The 15,721-nt window shown below is 42.6% G+C and overlaps 1 pseudogene; it reads left to right on the plus strand.

The window, feature by feature from the left end:
• Nucleotides 1-5,790: 5,790 nt before the first annotated feature.
• On the plus strand, nt 5,791-14,172 carry LOC127690793 (RNA transcription, translation and transport factor protein-like; annotated as a pseudogene).
• The last annotated feature ends 1,549 nt before the right edge of the window (nt 14,173-15,721 follow it).

Consider the following 15,721-nt stretch of genomic DNA (forward strand, 5'->3'; position numbering starts at 1 on the left):
AATGAAGTAAAAAAGAGAGAGAATTGACATTCAAAACAGAAGCTCTCTAACTTCACATTAAAATTCATATTTTCTGTATTTAATACATTGTATACAGTTGTCCACTGCCAATACCAAAAAAAAAAATCCACAACAGAAATGTAACTAGAAAAGCAATCGGTTTTAACATTGGAAGCATAACACTAGTGGTCAACTTGGAGTTGTGGATGGGATTGGCACGTCTTGTACTCTTTCAGGTAGCAAATGTAATGAAGAGGGAGCTCCCTGTGAGCCTCAGCTTCTCTGTGCTCTCCCTATGTGACTGGGCAATGACTGCACCTTTTTATGGACTTTGCTTTCCTCAACTATAAATGACATTGTGTGATAACATACCTACTTCATCATAGGGACTCTGTAAAGTTTGAACAAGCTGATGTGCATTAAGTGCTTTAGAACAGTGTCACATGCAAAGAAACACTTCAAAAGACGGCTGTTGTTACAGTCCTATCTATATTGTTTGCTTTTTCAATGAACATATATGTTAAAAATAAATATTTTTGAGGAAGCTTTTGGAAGGTAGAGGCTTGTGGGCAGGAGAGCGATTCAGCACTAGGGGGTGGGACTACGAGTCTTCTTTGTGTTGGTACTCTGTCTGGACCCCACCCCCACAGTTACCTGGCAATAGCCAGGTAGGCCTGGACCACTATAAAGGGGACTGCTTGCCCCCTCCTGGCTCTCTTGTCCTCTCTTATTCTCTCTTCCCTTGCCTCTCTTGCTCTCTTGGGCTCTTCCCTTCCTTCTGCTCTCCATGTGGTCATGGCCGGCCTCTACTTCTCTACTCTGCCTTTCTTTGCCTCTACTACTCTCTTCACTCCCCTCCCCCACCCCAAATAAACTCCATTCTATGCTATACCTTCGCGTGGCTGGTCCCTCAGGGGGGAGGATGCCTTGGCAGGGACCCAATGGAACACCCCTTCCCCCACCCTCACCACACACCCTCATAGAACATATTTCTTTATCTTTTTATGATCACAACACTTTATCCTCAGCTGAGAGTGATATTCTTCTGTGCTGGGATCCAGGGCTGTTACCTCAGGACAGCTCTCTTTTTCAGAGAATGCTAGGACATAAATGGTTTCTTCCATGACCTGGGATGAGGGTGACCCAAAGAGCTCAGGATAAGGTTCATAGCATCCCCTCTCTGGTTCCAAGACACTAGGTCTATGGGCATTGCTAGATGAGCGTTTTAAAGGTTAGTCCCTCTGTAGTTGCTGATGCTGCTACTGTGTTTCGCTTTCAGTACAATTCACTGCCATGACATCATCCGGATAGCTCTAGAAAACTGAGTGTCGGCCTCCCTCCTCTTCTTTGTGGTTGTTTCTTCTCCTTTAAGTGGTTGATGGCTCTGCCCCTCCTTGCCTGGCACTCTCCACACACTGTGGGTTTTGCCTTTTGTCATACTGAGCATGCCTCCTTCTTGCAACAGTGACTGAGGCACACATTCTCCCATATTTGGGAGTAAGCCGGAGACTCAACAGCATGTGGGTTTCTGTTTAAAATTCCAAAGCCAGCGGGGCGTACATTATCCATTTCCTCAAATCCTGCATGCTGTAAAGCATGAGTCAGAGTCGGATAAGCTTCTTCCCAGGGGAAGTTGTGTCAGATGGTTAGTGAATGTAATTAAACAAGGAGAATGCTGGCATTAGCTGCGGATTAATGCAGAAGAAAACAAAACTCCATCTTGAGTTTACACTATTCTGGCCAAGACAATGCAGCTTCTCCAGATCAGAGAAGGCAGTCCGACCTTTATACAAGCTGGGCGACATGGAAAACCCGTCCATCAACCTTATCCTTCTCCTAAATTTATATTAGGACCTTTAAAGGGAAAGCATGTGTTTTGATATTTTTAAGTATTTTTGAGACTCAGGAATACTCAAACTTAAGTGTTTTCGTAGCCCGGTTGATACAGTACTTGTCTAGCACGCACATAGCTCTGGGTTCAAACCCTATCACTGCCTAAAACGGGGCATGATGGTGCACATCCATAACCCCAGCATTCAAAAGGTGTAGGCAAGAGCACCAGACATTCAAGGTTATTTTTAGGTACACAGAGAATTTGAAGGCAGCATAGGTCTGTCTTCAGGAGACAGACCCTGACTCAAAAACAAACAAAAAGGCTTTCTTTGTGAGGATATTTACATGAGTTATTTATTGATTTAATACACCATTCCCAGGGTCAGGCTGTTGGAGGCAAAATTGAGGATAAAGCAAGGCTTGGATAAGATTTTAAGAGCATCCCAGAAAGTGCTGGGCTTTTCTGTGCTCTGTAGACCCATGGGACCTTTAGGAAGTAGCCTCAGGAAGGCATGTATAGCCCAGGGTGACTGAGACTTCCGGTGCCTCCAAGGCTGGCCTGTAGCTCCTAAACCTTCTGCTTCTACCTTGCAATTGCAGGGGTCACGGGCGTGTGTTTCAAGGCCCCATCACTATACCATGCTGCTCCCGGACACAGTTCTAGGCAGGGACACAGAGGTTGACCTCATCAGTCCACTCTGCAAATGCTTCCTGTGTCCCATCTTTTCAAAAGAAGGTATAGCCAGCCGGTGGTGGCACAGTGGCACACCCCTTTAATCCCAGCACTTAGGAGGCAGAGGCAGGGGAATCTCTGTGAGTTTGAGGCAAGCCTGCTCTACAGAGTGGGTCTGAAAAACCAAGCCAGAGGGGGGAGGGGAGGGAGGGAGGCAGGGAGGGAAAAAAGGAGGGAGGGAGAGAGAGAGAGAAGAAAAAGGAGGAAGAAAAGAGAGATAAAGAAAAATCTAAACAATTAATCAATGAGCAAATCATATATAATTTTTTCCGTATCGCTAGAGGTCTCCTACTTCTGAGCTAAGCTCCCAAATATAATTTCTGGAACCAAGGAGTTCCTAGTCTCGCTGCCTCTGCCTCTGGAGTGCTGGGATTGCGAACCTGTTCTATATATCATACCTGGCTTCTAGATTTCTTTAACTCCAACATAAGTATTAAACTTTGTTATGACCGAGATTCAAAGCTCCCTGCTAATCAGAACACCCTCTGTAGTTAAAGGAGATGGGGAGTCATGAGTGCCCTCTTACACTCTCTTCCCTCACCACCTTCCTCTTGAAGCAAAGTACTTAGAAAGAGATTAAAAAAAAATGTTTCTCTGTTTTGGTGATTGCCAGTGCCCTTTCTTATGTAGGTCAAGACGTCTTGTTTCTCTTTAATGAGAGATTATAGTCTTCCTGCCCAAATACGATAGGAAAGAAATTTTCCAAATAAGGAAGTTTGGTTGGAGTGTGTGGCCCTGCCAGCAGCAGTTGCTGGAGTCCTAACTTAGTAAAGTACAGTAGTCCTTTTGCTTAGCCAGCAGCACTAGGGAGGCAGCCTCACTCTGCACAGAGGATCACTAGGGGCTGGCCAAGCGCTTATGACAACCAGTCCTGTGAAAGAGGACTCTGAGGAAGACAGCTTGGTCTTGGCATGCAGTCAGCACACTCCATTCTCTCCCATAATCCCAGAGCTGTAGAACTGTTTCTCTTCTTAGTAAGTTCCAGGCCAGTGCGAGACCATGTCTCAAAAGAAAAAAAGTAGACTGTATCTGAGAAAAGACACTCAGTTAAATTTGGGTTAAAAATACCAACTTTTCATACATAATCTGTTGAGTAACCTTTTGTAAGCTAATGGGCTTTTAAAACCCTTTTCTTTTCTTCTTTCTTAAGGTGAAGAAATAGTGTCTGTCTCACAGAGTGCTATGAAAGCAAATGACCTAATGAGTGCATTGCATGGCATGTGCCTTATATCATCTTTCTACAACTCTAAAATCATTTTCTATCCCTTTTATTTTTAATTTTTAGATCCTCCAATCCTATCAGAACACCTTAGTTTGAGCCAACCACCTTTATACCAGGAGCTAGAAAGAAAACATGACTGTTAAAGTAGTTTGTGCTAAGATGTGAATAACTAAGGAAAAAAAAAAGATTAGCTCACATGAACTTCTAGCTGCCCCGATGTCTGGGGATGCTGGTATAAGTGCAATGAAAATTCCCTTTTTGGTATAGAGACGATCTACACTAAACACTGTATCCTAGGGAGCCCTGGCCCATAACATAATATTTTGAGTTATGGGTGGTGATGTTGTTGTGATGAGATCATAAAGGCGGGGCTTTCCAGATGAGATTTGTGTCAGAAAAGGAAGAAGAGAGAATGAGGAGGAGGACAGAACAGGAGGCAGAGGAAGGGTAGATCTCTGTCAGTAAAGGGTTTGGCTTGCAAGCACAGGACCTGAGTTTGAGCCCCCAGAATACATGGGTGGAAAAACAAAACCACAAAATTAAAAACAAAAAACAAAAACAAACAAACAAAAAACACAAGACATGGTGGTCTATACATGTAATGTCAGCCCAGGTCTGGGAAAGCTGAGGCAGATTCCATGCAAGGTGTTAGGGAAGAGAGAGACGTGTGCCGGGAAAGGACGGCAAGAGCAAAACTTACCAGTACTGTTCCACTGGACTTCCAAGATTTAAAAAAAAAAAAAAATTGAAAAGTAATTTCTATTTCTTAAAATTTTTTTACATTTATTATTTATTTATTTATTTATTTATTTATTTATTTATTTATTTAATGTGTACGACCACTTTGCCTGGTGTTCAAAAAGATCAGAAGAGGATATTGGATTCCACAGAAGCTGGAGTTATAGATAGTTAGGAGCCACCATGTTGGTGATGAAGAACAAATCTGGGTCCTCTTGGAAAAGCAACAAGTACCTTAAACCACCAATTCCTTCTATTTAAGATGCCCAATATATGGTGTTTTGTCATGGCAGCCAGGTTAATGAAATAAATCCCCTTTAATCAATGCCATTGTCTTGCTCCACCTACTCCTGTTCAGTGTGTCAGCCTGAGAGGAGCATAGGCTCCTTAAGAGGCTGTATCATTTGGAACTTGGGTAAGCAGAACCACCCTTTTCTTTCAAGAAAGAAGAACATTAATTAACTTATTCTAAAACTGTGCTGAAAAACACAGATTCTTTGAAAGTGCCCAATTCAGATCATGATAGAAACAGGATGTTTAACAGAAATTTCTTACCTGAACAACAAAAGTCTGTTCCCAAGACTACAACTAAATTAGATATCAACTAAGTCTGGATAAGGGAGATCTTATGAATAGCCTTAATGTAAAGTGGTATAGCCACTTTAGAAAATAGTCTGAGCTGGGCAGTGGTGGCGCACGCCTTTAATCCCAGCACTTTGGAGGCAGAGGCAGGCAGATTTCTGAGTTCGAGGACAGCCTGGTCTACAGAGTGAGTTCTAGGACGGTCAGGGCTACACAGAGAAACCCTGCCTTAAAAAAAAAAAAAAGAACTATTGGTTACATGCTATAAGATGAATAAACATTGATAATAGAATACTAAGGGAAAGAAACTTGACACAAAATTGTGGAGAGCAGGTGTGGCGGCCATCCTGAGATGGCGGCCATCCTGAGATGGCGGCCATCCTGAGATGGCGCCCGGGCTGGCTGCCAGGTCGCATGACTTAACCCTGCATCCTGTTGTTCCCCTCGAGTCACGTATGCACTGGAGAAGTGCACATGCACCCTTTGACGTCATATCAGGCCATTCTTGGGCCATCATCTCAATCCTATCATGAGCCCCTTCGTGGCGGTCGCTGATTGGTGCAGGCTTGGCTATAACTGGGGCAGCAGGCTAGGATCAGGGGCTTCCTGATGTAAGGTTTCCTGAATAAACTGCTTCGAGAAGAGTCTCCCGTGTCATCTCCCTTATTCCGCTGGACGGATAATGGCGGCAACAAATGGTGGCCTGTACGGGGACATCAGAACTCATTACAGTCAGGGTAGCTAGCTGGTAAGTTCCCGGGTAAGTGGGACAAAGTAAAGTTCTCAGTATTGAGAGACTATAAGGTTCTGGTAATGGACTTAAATATGTCAGAATTCGTTGCGGTCAGGGTAGCTAGCTGGTAAGTTCCCGGGTAAGTGGGACAAAGTAAAGTTCTTGGTATTGAGAGACTATAAGGTTCCGATAATGGACTTAAATACACCATGGGTAACACCTCTTCTAGTACTTGCGGCGCTTAAGAATCTGTTGAAAGTGAAAGGACTAGGACTGAAAGATTCTACCCTGCAGAAATTCCTTGGGGCTGTGGATGAAATTGCTCCCTGGTTTGCTATCTCAGGACACTTGACTCTCTCTAGTTGGGATAAATTGGGAAAGGATATAGATTTTGCTAGGAAACAAGGAATTGTACGCCCAGGCACGCAATCGATCTGGAAGCTCGTTCTCTCTTGCCTCGCAGATCAAGAGGGGAAGTGTGCAGCTGAAATTGATTGCATGACCCCTCCTGATTGGCAAAACCTAGCTCTGGCCTGCCTTTCCCCTGGGCAGTATTTAGACTGAAGGGTGATTTTCATTGAACACTTGGCTGAGCAAGCAGCAGTAAATACAGGAACAGGCTGCTCTTGCCAGGCGAGAAGTGAATTATTATGTGTCTTACCAACTGAAATTCAACCTACAGCAGTGCTATGGCAACGTGCTCCCCTGTTGTGGGTACATCCTAGAATTTCTCCAGCTAAAACATTGTCTCATCATCCTACAGCTGTTGCCCAGTTAGCGTTGATGGGAATTCAGCATTGCTTGCAGTATTTTGGAACAGAGCCCGAGAGTTTGATTAAAATGATATGGCCCTGATCCTGTGTTAATCTGGGCGAGAGGGTCTGTTTGTGTCTTTCCACAGGACCAGGATAAGCCATTGTGGATCCCCAAACGGTTGACGCGAGTAATCACCCCGCAATCTACTTCAAAGAGCAAGGAAGATGAAGCCTTGGATGCTGTTAGTGTGGCTGCTCCCACTGATAGTGAAGTGTCACTCGAGTGGATGCTTCGCTTGCTCATGGCCTGGCTGGCTGGATCACCAAAGCCATGTCCTGCCTGAAGGAGTGGGCGGGAATTGGGTCTTTAGCCACATGCCTGATTTTGATCAGCTTCCTCATGTAGTGGTGCCTGTGTAAAATGAAGACAAGACAATTGAGACACCAAGCACTAGTGGTTCAAGCCTTCACGGCTGTTGAGATGGGTCAATCCCCACAAGTGTGGCTCAGCATGCTAGAGAAGTAGTCAATGACGGGTAAAATTCCGTGAACGTGCTACCAACCTAAGACAGGGAACAAACCAATGCTGTTTGTCTCCCAAGGACGGGTAAGAAGCTTTGTTGCTCGGGACAACCTAAGCCAGGCATTCTCTCTGCCATTTTATTAATAAAGAAGGGAGAACTGTGGAGAGCGGGTGTGGCAGCCATCCCAAGATGGCGCCTGGGCTGGCTGCCAGGTCGCATGACTCAACCCTACATCCTGTTGTTCCCCTTTAAGAGTCACGTACGCACTGGAGAAGTGCGCATGCACCCTTTGACGTCATATCAAGCCACTCTCGGGCCATCATCTCAATCCTATCATGAGTCCCTTCGTGGCGGTCGCTGATTGGTGCAGGCTTGGATATAACTGGGGCAGCGGGCTAGGATTGGGGGCTTCCTGATGTAAGGTTTCCTGAATAAACTGCTTCGAGAAGAGTCTCCCGTGTCATCTCTCATATTCCACTGGACGGATAATGGCGGCGACACAAAATACCATGTGTTATATGATACCTTTTTAATAGTAAGTGTCCAGAATAAACAAATTCACAGAGTAGATTAGTGTTTGTCAAGGGTTGGTGAACAAAAGGGGGTTAACTGCTAACAAGAACAGGGGCTGGGTGGTGGCAGATCATGTCTTTAATCCCAGTACTAGGAAGGCAGAGGCAGGTCAATCTCTGAGCTTGAGGCCAGCCTGCTGTACATAATGAGTTCCAGGACAGCCAGGGCTACATAGAGAAATCCTGTCTCAAAAAATTATTTAAAAAAGGGGAGGGGTCATTTGAAAGGATCTTTATGGGTTTGTGACCAACCTGGTCTATGATGCAAGTTTCAAGAGAGCTAAGGCTGTTACACAGAGAAACCATGTCTTGAAAGTCATCCTACCCAGTCAAAAAAGCAGGACTTCTATTTGATGTGATGAAAATAATTTAAAATTGTCAACAGTGTGTTAAATGTAAATGTACTAAAAACCAGTGATTTGTATACATTTGTATAAAGTTTATACTCATGGTTTGGGATGCTGAAAGTCCAAAATCAGGAAAATCAGGTAGTCCAATGACATTGCTTGAGCTACGGATAAGGGTTCACGGCAGATGGCATCACAATGGTAGGAACCTATATAGAACATAGGTAAGACAGAAAACAAGCCTGAAGTGGGTAAATTATGTGGTATCAATAACATGGTTTCATAAACACACACACACAAACATATTGCAGGGGTAGCAAGGGAAGGAGGGAGGGTGTGTGTGTGTGTGTGTGTGAGAGAGAGAGAGAGAGAGAGAGATTTGTCTGTTTCTTCAATACTCAAGATTGAACCTAGGGCCATTACTATGCAAGGCAAGTGCTACTAAGCGGTATTTCTATACACAAAGATAGTCTTAACTTCAGTACTTGTTACCTTGTGGATGTTTACAAACTGATTGGATAATAGATATTGAGGTCTGGCAAATGGCCCCAGGGTCCTAGTTAGTGGCTACCTGCTAAACATGAGGACAAGCTGGAGAGCTGTCTTGAAAAACAAAAACAACGAAAGAATGCACCGGAGAAGCCTGAGCCAGGTCCTCACAATCTGTCACTCGGCACCCCTTCTCATCTCAGCAACAATATGTGTCAACCAAGAAAAGCCAGTGCATTTTAACTGTTAATTCTAGCATTTCTGCTGTTTCTTCTTAAACCATCAAATTTCTCTTGAAAGCCTATAAATAGAACAAGCCTTATTAGATGAATATTATTATTTAAGATGGGAGTCATCAGATAAGACATAAAATAATGAATTACACAGACAAGGAATTAAAATTCATTGCCAAATCAGCTATAGGGAGAAAGAAGACAAAAATCTTTGATAAAATATGAGATTAATGGATTGGTTTTTACACTAAAACAAGAAGAAGTAAAGGTAAAAAAGCAACCAAGAATTGTTTTGCTTCAAATACCAGTGGAAAAGTACAAGCAGTTCTTTGGGCTGTTGGGTATAGCTCAGTGGTAGACTATTTGCCTAGCATTTATAAGGCTCTGAATTTGGATCCCTACATGGAATAAAGGATAGGAGAGATCACAGTTTCTAGATTGTAAATTTCAATATTACTATAGATTCTCCTTTTAAAGATCACAAATTGAGAATTAAAAAAAAAAAAAACCCAAGGATACATTTACTACACTTAACTGAACAAATACTATCAATAAACAACAATAAATGTGGTTTGCTGAGACGGTTCCCTCATGGCTTGTGGCTTATTAGTAGCTGTGGCTTTGTTGTTAGGCCTAATAATACAAAGCAGTATCATATCTCACATACCTAGTCCAGGAAAAGATCCAAATGCAAAGTATAGGTTTTACTGAGGACTTACTACTGTCACACCAGTCTAAAGGAAAAACAAAGCAAAACGTGAATCAAACGATTACAAATCAGGAACTGTATACACCAGGATCAGAATGGTAATACTATTTCATGATTTGTGTGTGTGTGTGTGTGTGTGTGTGTGTGTGTGTGTGTGTTTATGTATGTGTGTGCACAGGTGTGTGCATGTGGAGGTCAAAGGCCGATGACAGGTATCTGCCTCTATCTCAATCATCAACTTGTTTGTTTAGTGTGTGAATGAATGTGTCTGAGGGTGAGTTTGCACCATGCTGCACCTTTGGAGTTCAGAGGACAACTTACAGGAGTCTACCCTCTCCTTCTACCTTGTAGCTCCTGGGGATAGAACTTAGATCACCAGGCTTGGTAGTGGCAAGCACCTTTACCCGTTGAGCCATTTCACTGGCCCTCCATCTTTTTGTTTGTTTGTTTTGTTTTGTTTTCCAAGACACGGTTTCCCTGTGTAAAAAAGCCCTGGCTATTGTGGTCTCACTTTGTAACCAGTCTGACCTTGAAGTCAGAGATCCAGCTGCTTTGGCCTTTCGAGTGCTGGAACTAAAGGCGCGTGCCACCACACCCCGCTCTCCATCTTACATTTTGAGACAGCATCTCTCACTGAATGTAGAACTCCTATTTTGGTTAGACCGAATGACCAGTGTGAGTCTTTACGATTGTACAGCAGGCACATTACCCATGTGCTGTCTGCACAACTCCTGTTGTGAATCTGTATGCTCAATAAGTTCTCCCTCTTCATTTGTAAAGTTGAAAAAAGTTACCAAAGCACAACTCAAGCTTTCAGTGAGCAATCTCTATATCCTCTTAATCTAAGGTAGACAACCAGGAAGCAGGTTCAAATGGCATCTTTTAGTGTAAAGCAATACTGGTAATAGAAGAATGTGTTTAGCTGAACTTGGGGTCCCAGGCTAAAATTCTAACACTTAGCAGTAGGATTTTGAAAAGCAATGCATGCCTATTATAAAAACACAACAGCATAGACATTATTTAAAATAATTACTAATAACTAATGAACAATGTAGTTGACACTGAGTTTAAGGATTTGTTTTGATCCTTATGACAACCTAAAATTTTTTATATATTTTTCCATTATACAGTAGAGAAAACAGAATCTGGAATTTAAATCAATTGCCCTAGGCAAACCCATTGTGAAGTATAGAAACCACGTAGGCACGTGTAAGCTCTTAAATCCCTTGCGTTTACATTTGAGTGTAACCCTCACTTCTCTGGTTCCCATCCCCACTTAATATTTATAATTTTCTATATATCAGAAAGATAAAATTCACCCCTGAGAAAATAATCAGAGATTTTCCATCCATTCACAGACCCATGAATTGAAAACACACACCTATATAAAAACCACGTACTTGAGTGTTCATCGCAAAATTATTCATAAGGCCCTAGAGCCTACTCACTACCTGGGGACTGATAGAGAAATGTGATGCAGTCACATAATAGGCTGCTATTTGGCCATAAAACAAACACAGTATAGCTATACCTGTAACATGGATAAACCTTGAAAACATCTGCTAAGTAATAAAGTGCAAATAATCTAATTTTATTTATAAGGATTATCCAGAATAATCAAGTATATAAAGACAAAAGGGCTAGGGATACAGATAGCTAAGAGAGTGCTGTCCCAGCTTGCCCAGAGCCCAGAGTTTGAATCCAAGGTCCACATAGCCTAGACCTGGTGACAAATGCCTGTTATCCCAGCACAAGGTAGATAAAGTCAGAAAGAAGGCAGAAACTAAAGTAGAAGGGTCTATGGGGAAAGGAGGAGTGGGCAGTGTCTAGGACAGGGTATGGAGGGAGGGGATAGAATGGGAAGTGTGACAGATGAGAGGTTTTCTCTTTTGGGTTATGGAATATTCTAAACATGAATGTGGTAATAGTCTCAAGACATCTGAAAAAAAATGTCACTGACTATAAAATATGCATACTTCAGATGTGTGATTTTACAGTATGTAAATTATATCTGGATGAGCTGCTAAGATTTTATAGCTCTTGATGGTGAAGGTGCATACTCAAAGTCCATTTGATTATTTTTGCCAATTCTTTAAATCTAAGAAATTAAAAACATCATCAAAAACACTTTCATAAATGAGGGTAGGTAATCGGGTGTGACAAGGTTATAATGAAAAAACAAATTTTTTTTTTTTTTTAGTTTTTTTTTTTTTTTAGTTTTTTTCGAGACAGGGTTTCTCTGTGTAGTCTTGGCTGTCCTGGAACTCACTCTGTAGACCAGGCTGGCCTCGAACTCAGAAATCTGTCTGCCTCTGCCTCCCAAAATTCTGGGATTAAAGGTGTGTACCACCACGCCCAGCTAGAAACAGATTTTTAATAACCTCAACAAATCAGGTGCAGGGCTGTGTGCCTAGAGTAAGTTCCCTTTTGCTCTCAGGCCAGGAATGGCTAGAGACCAGGAATTAGATCACAGTCTGGAAAACAAGAGCAAGATTCAATTTAAGCCGGGTGGTGGTGGTACACACCTGTAATCCCAGCACTCTGGGAGGCAGAGGCAGGCAGATTTTTGAGTTCGAGGCCAGCCTGGTCTACAGAGTGAGTTCCAGGATAGCCAGAGCTATACAGAGAAACTCTGTCTCAAAAAAAACCAAATCCAAAAAAAACAAAAACAAAACAAAACAAAAAAAAAAACCGATTCAACTTAAAAAAGAAATACGCTCTGCCCTTACCACCACAAGAAACAACTTCAAAGTTATATATTGGTCTGATGAAAGAAAGAAAGAAAGAAAGAAAGAAAGAAAGAAAGAAAGAAAGAAAGAAAGAAAGAAAGAAAGAAAGAAAGAAAGAAAGAAAGAAAGAAAGAAAATGCCTCCCTCTCTCTTGATTCACCATATAGTCCTGACTGGTCTGAGGTCACTATGTAGACCAGGCTGGCTTTGAACTCACAAAGATCTACTTGCCTCTGCCTCCTGAATGCTGGTATTAAAGATACATCTCTCTCTCTCTCTCTCTCTTTGCTTGTTTTGAGACAGAGTCTCATGTAGCCCAGACTAGATGGAATTTATAACTGAGCTGAGCTGTTCTTAAACTTTTGATCTTTCTTCCTACATATGGAAAGTGCTGGGATTACAGGTGCATGCTACAATGTCTGCCTGTAAGCACATCTCTAAAAACACTTTTAGACTAGGTGAAGTGGTTCACACCAGGAATCCTAGCACTTGGGATGCAGAGGGAAGAGAATTATTGAAAATTCAATGGTCCACAGCCATCTAGGACAACCTGGGCAGCACAAGAAGACCCTGTTTTAGGGCTCGAGGGTGGTAGCACATGCCTTTACAGAGGCAGGCATATCTCTGTGAGTCGAGGCCAGCCTGACTCACAGAGTTCCAGGATAGCCAGGGCTACACACAGAGAAACACTGTCTGGGGGAGGGGTGGGGTGAGTGTATTAGGAAGCAAAGAACTTCCAGGGTCTAGGGGGAAAGCATAGGGTTTAAGAAAGGGAGTACTAAAGGTTAGCTTAGACCCTGTCTTAAGTAACATGTTAAATAAACACACACACACACACACACACACACACAATTTAAAAGCTTTGGATTAGGTCCCGCCCCCTCGCCTTGTTGCCAGTGCCTGCACCGCCAGCCTCACCTCCGTCCCAGTGGGAGGGAGGAGCAGGGACCACGTTCCTACATAAACTCACAGCCCTGGATTACCACAACCCTTCAGGCTTCATCTGCAAAGATGAAACAGAATTTAGAAACTTTATCGTTTGGCTTGAAGACCAGAAAACCAGACTCTACAAGACTGAAGACAGAGGTAACTTGAGAAACAGCCACAGTAGTGACTGGCCCAAGTTCTTTGAAAAATATCTCAGAGATATTAACTGTCCTCTCAAGATTCAGGATCTGCAAGAAGCAATTGACTGGCTTCTTGGTTTAGCTGTTAGACTTGAATATGGAGATAATGCTGAAAAATACAAGGATTTAGTACTGATAACAGGAAAAATGCTGAAAACGCAGCTAAAAATGCAGAGCCACCTATCAACTTGGACATAAATAATCCTGATTCTAAGGTGGGTGTCATGGCTCTGGCTAACCTCCTTCAGATTCAGCGTCATGACAACTACTTGGTAATGCTTAAGGCGATTCGCATTTTGGTTCAGGAACGTCTAACACTGGATGCAGTCGCTAAAGCAAGTCAAACAAAAGAGGGCTTACCTGTTGCTTTAGACAAACATATTCTTGGCTTTGACACAGGCGGTAAGTTATTTTGTTGAACTCAGGCTATTTCGAGGGACTCTGAGGTGTAAGTGGGTGGCTGGAAGTCCAGAAATCATGCATACAGATTCGATCAATGTTCTTGTCTGTGACAGATGCAGTTCTCAATGAAGCTGCCCAGACCCTGCGGTTGCTGCACATAGAAGAGCTCAGAGAGCTACAGACGAAAATTAACGAAGCCATAGTAGCCGTTCAGGCCATCATTGCTGATCCAAAGACAGACCACAGACTGGGGAAAGTTGGAAGATGAGCGTGTGAGGGTGTCGGCTTCTCACCTGCTTAGCGATGGGAACGTTACACCGGCATGTGCTTGGAAACCAGACAGACATCACGCTTTCAAGGGAGAGTCCTAGGAGACTGACCAGGCTCTAGAGATTTACCACCACTGCTTTTTTTCTTTAATAAAGTTGGGGAAGTAAAAGGCAAAATAAATAAATAAGTAAAAATAAAAATAAAAGCTTTGGATTATCTTGCTTGACACATATTTAGCTTTTAAAGGCTATTTCCTGGGTTTGGGGCTATAGTTGATAGAGTGCTTGCCTGGCATGTACAAGGCCCTAGGGTCAATCCTTAGTACTGAAATCACAGGAATGAATGGAGGAAAGAATGAATAAACATGTCATTTAACCCGTATTTCTGGCAAGAGATGGTAACTAAGTTGTAATGTGGGGTAGCTAATTTCCAAAAATGGCTTCCCTCACTGGTATTTCTCACGTTATTCATGCTTTTGTGTAATCCTCTCCCACACAGACTCTGATCCTGTGACTCACTTTTAACATGACTGATCATTGTTCTATTTCCTTGAAGTGTCTGGTACCAAGTCGGTCCCTGAGCAAGCCACCGACTTATAAGCAGTTATGAAAGGCTCCACAGATTTCTGAAGCTAGATGATTGGGTGCCTGAGATCTTACACATATTTCCATGCTGAAGCATCTACGTGTGCCTGCTTTGTTGTGTTTTACCAACCGAAGAGAGACAAGGGATGCTGTGCAATTTCTATAATTGAGCTGACAATTTTGGCTTTTGCACTTTGCAGCACTTCAGAAACTTCCAGTTAAGACATTTGGCCACTATGCTTGTGAGATTATACAGAGAAGCGATGTGGAGAAACCAAGTAGAATGGAGCTGTCCTGAGACTGCACAGAGAAGGAAGCTCTGCCACCCCAGTATCCCCACTGGACAAGGCCTTCAGCCATCCTCACCCAGGAAGAGATGTGACCTTCCTACACCATCATTAAACTCTAAGCAAACTGGAATTTTGGTAGGATTTCTCAAAGTATTGGAAAGACTCAGGTTGTGAGATAATTTCATTTTAAATGTAGTATAGTAACTTTGGATACATTTCTCTCTATATATTTTTTAAAGATTTACTTACTTAATTTATATATATGAGTACACCATTGCTCTTTTCAGACACACCAGAAGAGGGTATCAGGTCCCGTTACAGATGGTTTTGAGCCACCATGTGGTTGCTGGGAATTGAACTGAGGATCTCTGGAGCATTTGGTGCTCTTAACCACTGAGCCATCTTTCCAGCCCCATGGATAAATGTCTTAATTCTCTAAAAATTAGATTCCTACTCAGTAAAGTATGAATTAATAAAAGGCATTATTGTTCTCAGGGTTGAAACAATGTCTGAGCAATGGATTGTTGGTATCTTGAGATTGTTAAAGTAGATAGAATAAATTGTCATTAAAAAGTTACTAGTTCCTGCCTGCCAAGAAGCAAAGTTTTGGGCAAGGGAAAGATAGCTCAGAGGTTAAGAGGTAACCTCTTAACTGTTCTTGCAGAGGACCTGAGTTCTTTTCCTAGTACTCAGGTTGGCTCACAATTGCCTGTAACTCCATTCCAGGAGTTAAGGTTCTACAACTACCTACCTGGCCTCTGAGGGACTGCACTCCTATACATGTACTCCCAAACTAACACACACACACACACACACACACACACACACACACATAGGGTTTTACTGCTG

Source organism: Apodemus sylvaticus, chromosome 8, assembly GCF_947179515.1.
Source record: "Apodemus sylvaticus chromosome 8, mApoSyl1.1, whole genome shotgun sequence".
Lineage (NCBI taxonomy): Eukaryota > Metazoa > Chordata > Mammalia > Rodentia > Muridae > Apodemus > Apodemus sylvaticus.